Source organism: Penaeus japonicus, unplaced genomic scaffold, assembly GCF_977035675.1.
Source record: "Penaeus japonicus unplaced genomic scaffold, GWHDUDI00000001_assembly GWHDUDI00000032, whole genome shotgun sequence".
Taxonomy (NCBI): Eukaryota; Metazoa; Arthropoda; class Malacostraca; order Decapoda; family Penaeidae; genus Penaeus; species Penaeus japonicus.
Window position 1 is genome coordinate 26,771,898 of NW_028234434.1, and position 5,000 is coordinate 26,776,897.

A 5,000-nucleotide genomic window follows, 5' to 3' on the forward strand; every position below is an offset into this window, starting at 1 on the left:
CTATCTCGCTCTCTCGCGCTGCTCGCGCTCTCTCCGTACGCGCTCTCTCGCGCGCTCTCTCCTCCCTCTCTCTCGCGCTCCGCTCGCTGCGCCTCTCCTCTTATCTCTGCGCCAGTTCACCTTCTCTCTCTAGCGCTCTGCTCGCGCGCGCTGCTCTCTCTCTCTCGCTCTCTCACCGCTCGCTCGCTCTCGCTCTCTCTGCGCTCTCTATCTCTCTCGCTCTCTCTTACTCGCGCCTCCCAGCGCTCTCGCTTCTCCTGCCCCCTCCCTCTCCCCCGCGCCCGCCCCCCACCTCACCCCCACTCGCCACCCCCACCCCCTACCCCAACCACAACCCACCACCTCACCCTCACTGCACACCCCCCACCCACCCCACTAACCCGTCCAAAACACCGCGCCCCCAACCCAATCGAGATCGACACAATCCCCAGCTCCAAAACAAAAACATTCTCTTTCCTCTACAATGGATTATAAAAATAAAGAATGTAAACATGAATAATTATCTTGCATAATATAATTTCTTCATTAATAGATACTGGTCACTTTATTTACATAGACACTTCCTTTTAAGGGATGGTAAATTTCTATGTAATTCTTATGTATTTAGTAACCACCTTTTACATACATAAGTTTTCCTTAAACAATGTTTCATTACATGTGATTTAGAAAATTTGTGTTGATTTATTATTTGCATCATTTATACATTGATATGTATTTTTCAATTGAAAATTTTATTTTGTACTTAGTATCTCTTTTGCATTTACGTATTATTATTATTTTTTTACATGAATGGAAAATAATATAAATGCACTTATTCCCAGTCACAAAAAAGAAAAAGAATATCGTAATTGTTTGCCTTACATTGGTATATGAAACCGCATTATAAAATTTATTATAAAATTAATTATGTATCAATGATTTCGTAAAAAAAAATAATAATAATACAGGTTATATTTCAATTTCAGTCTTCACTAATAGCTGTTACATATAACAACAATTCATAAAAAAAAGACAATACCTGTACTCTCTGCATCAAATTAAATTCTGGACACATGATGCATGCTCTTTGCACAAATGTTGACTACATTTCTATATTATTTCTGTATCAAACTAATGAATTACAAAAAAAATGAATATGACTAATAAGAACAATTCTTGTATTTTGCTTATTTATTAAGTAAAATAAACCATGATACAGTATTACACCATATATATGTAATGTTGTTAACTGTAACTTTTTCTGCTGTATTTTGTATTCTTTATAAGGGGGCAAAAGGAGATTCTATATAAATTCTGTTCATTTATAGAGTAAAACATGCAAAATTATATATTTTACTTATTTTATGAATACATATAAGAACAGAATAACAAATTGTAAACTGAAATAAACTGTAATTATAGTTTATTAAGAAGTATTATTAATCTTTCAGATTAAGTATTAATCCTGATTTTGAATTTACTGTCTCTATCTTGCTAAACCAAAGGAGGTTCATTATTTAACATAGAGTAAATCCTTAATTTAACAGACCCAAAAATAGAAGGCTTCAGAGGTACAGAAATTTCCAAACCCCAGATTAGGACACCTGGGGTGATCCTATTTAAGAAAACTTCTAAAGCCAAGTAAGCCCCTTCAACTCTACCATCAGGTACTTAACACTTTTGTATGTTGTTGTTGTTGTTCTTTTTAGCATCAAAATTATTGAAATTGGTCCCCCTGGATTATATTTGATTTAACAAACTTTTGACATTAACAAGCTTCCTTTCTCCAGATATGACTATTAAACTGAGGTTTACTGTACTTTTTACTAAAGGCAGTATTCTTGCTGGTGCTTCAAAATATCCATGTCTCTTATTGTGTAAGAAAAGCAAAAACTTCAGAAAAAAAGTCATTATCTTTCCCAATTGTTTGTAAGATTTAAATAAAAACTAAAATCAAATCACAGAAAAGCAGAGAGAATCAAAGCATTGAGAAGTTTCGTTGTCAAATTAAATACCTGAAATAATACTATTGATATTCAAAATTCTTGATATATTTCACATACAATCTTAAATACATTTTGGCAAAATGGAAAATACAAAACATACACAAGAATTATAAGGTCTCCAAATTTATTGACAGTATGCAGTCAAATAAAAATAGGTCTTCGTGATATTTACATATTCCTGTACATAAATAACCACACACCGATATCTTTACGAACCAGCAAGAAAAAGGAACTACAAATTACATACTGAATTAAAGTTGATTCCTAATCTTCATCAAATAAAGAATTATGAGCAACAGACGTTTCATGGAATTTCGTTGAACACATCTACTCTCCAATGATATGCTAGTCACAGCTGATTAATAATAATCAGCTTACTAAGTTTGTACTATATTGTTTTTGCATTCAGTTGCATATTGAATCATTGTGCAAATGATACCCCTTTAGTATGATCCTTTATCAGATATCATAACATAAGATACAGTCATAATAAGTGGCCGTGTACAAGTTAGCCTATACAGAAACTTCTGCTTTCTTGAAGTTTAAAATAAAATAAAGCTCTTGCATAAAGCAGAACAATTTATCTGGAAGTACTGGATGCTCCATCAATATATGCTTTTCTAATACTTTTCTAATACTCAAGCCAGATTTAATGCTACCACAAACCTATATAACTTGTTCCAAACTATAATAGAAATTAGTAATAAAACATAGGGTCAACACTTTCTATATATATATTTATATAGAGCAGTAAAAAAAATTAGTACACATTTGACACAACCAGTAACGTATATATCTAAAGTATCTACAATTAATCTAGTGCATTAGCTGCAGTAACTATAATATACCATTATACTGCTGACAATCATAAATCCCAGTAGGTAACCACAAACTATGCTTCATAATGTTGGAAGCAACTCATCTCACAAGATAATATCTATATCAGTAGAAAACAGCTTATTTAGTCTACATGTTGGAACTACCATCCACATGTCGCCAAAGGTATAAATTACCAATACAAGGTAAGACCGACTCATAACTAGGGTTTGTAAAAGCCATATAGTCACACAATAACATTAGCTGTAGGGTTTCGAAGGATACGAGTCTTGTTGAAATTGACAGCTATCCTAAACACATATATTGCTAGTCAACACAGGGATAACCCATTATTTTGAAAGAGATTTATATCATATGTAATCAATAATATTGGTATACAGGTTACAACACCATGCCTAGTTATACTAACTACTATATCAAGTATTATTCATTATTTCATCACTGGTGTTAATCAGAATATTCCATGTTCTACTTTTCTTGATTTGAACACAGATTATATATACACCTAAAGTCACTTCATATGGCATCTAATTTTAGACAAATTCTCTCCTTATTTAGACAGACGCTGAGAATCAAATTACTCCTACCTGGAATAACTTTCATCTCAAGTCCTCATCATCTACACATACTTAAATTCTTATTTTGACTTTCTGATTGGTCATTAATTATATCTATACATATTTTATTTGTAGTCAATCTTTCTTACATCTTGTATCAAAAGGTAAAAAAGTACAAATAATCACATTTCTGAACTCTGCACCAAAATGTGATATCACGTCTTCAGAATCTGAGGTAAATTTCAAAAAAAGGAAATGCTGATAGGCCACAAAGATTGTTACCGTAGTAACCCATTCATAAAACAGACAATTTCAGAAGAGCAGAATCTCTAAACTTCTTTCATGACTTGGCAGTAGTCGGTACCACTCCACTAACCAAAGACATTTAGCATTCCTATTGTTAATGTTTGATTCCAGGCATTTTGAAGGGGAGACTGTAGCGGTGAGACAAGCCAAGGACACAGTCTCGTACGTACATCTAAATCCATAAAAAAATAGTAAGACGACTTGGAACAGTTACAGATCTCTTAACTTTAAACACTTGTCAACGGTAAATAACTAATAGATATGAAGAAGAAATCAGATAGACGAGAACAAAGCAGTAAAAGCAGCTATGAGAGAGTTGCAATACCGGAAGGCAGGAGCTGTACAGGAAGCACACTGGCAGCACTAACCTCAGGTAACAACAAATACATGATCGTTCCATGAAAATGTTTATTTGTATCAATACATGACAGATCTTTGTTTTGTCATGGGAGTGATAGCTTAATATCATCTTTTATAACATTAACTTGCCAGACACAATTTTATGCCATACTATTATTATCAGTAATATAATTATTTTCTTTCCAGACTCTTGTGTTTCAAATATATATTGTATTAGCAAGAGAATTAAGCTAAAACAAATTATATATATATCTATATCTCTCCTATGATCAGAGGGGGAGGGGGAGGGGAAAGGGGGTAATATCAGATGCTCTTGTTAAATATCAATAGCATATCCTGTCTTCTCATCCTCAACACAATGTGTCGAGGAAGCTTTATTTACGAAACTGGGGAGTTTTGTCATGAATCTCAACATCTTTTCAAATGCAAGCATGTGCATTTAAAATATGAACACTTTTTTGCACTAGTATTTCCAAAAAAGTCACTCCATCAACAAAATACTAAGGCATCTTTTGAAAATAGGAAGCAAGTATAAAGATGCTTTACTTGGCAAATTGAATTCTGTTTCACACTCAATAAACATATCTGCAGTAGAGCTTATTATTAACAAAAATATTATGTAGTTGTGCAAACAATATACCTTGTGCATGTACCAAAAACTCAATTTGTCTTTATAATTGGGGCAAAAAAGAAAAGAAAAGAAAAGAAAAGAAAAGAAAAGAAAAGAAAAGAAAAGAAAAGAAAAGAAAAGAAAAGAAAAGAAAAGAAAAGAAAAGAAAAGAAAAGAAAAGAAAAGAAAAGAAAAGAAAAGAAAAGAAAAGAAAAGAAAAGAAAAGAAAAGAAAGAAAAAAAAAAAAAAAAAAAAAACAGATTACAAGCCATCCACTACTAAGCCAATAGGTACATGCAGGTCAGCTCATGTGGCATAAAACTACCGGATTCTCCAAGCCTGTAA

At 33.1% G+C, this 5,000-nt stretch overlaps 1 protein-coding gene across 1 annotated transcript in view; it reads right to left on the reverse strand.

The window, feature by feature from the left end:
• Positions 1–2,012: 2,012 nt before the first annotated feature.
• The window catches only part of Taz (tafazzin, phospholipid-lysophospholipid transacylase), a 14,082-nt gene continuing 11,094 nt past the window's right edge, over positions 2,013–5,000 (reverse strand). The window contains exon 5 of the mRNA XM_043035385.2: positions 2,013–5,000. This exon is cut by the window's right edge and continues 744 nt beyond it. The gene's annotated coding sequence lies outside the window, so the exon portion shown is untranslated.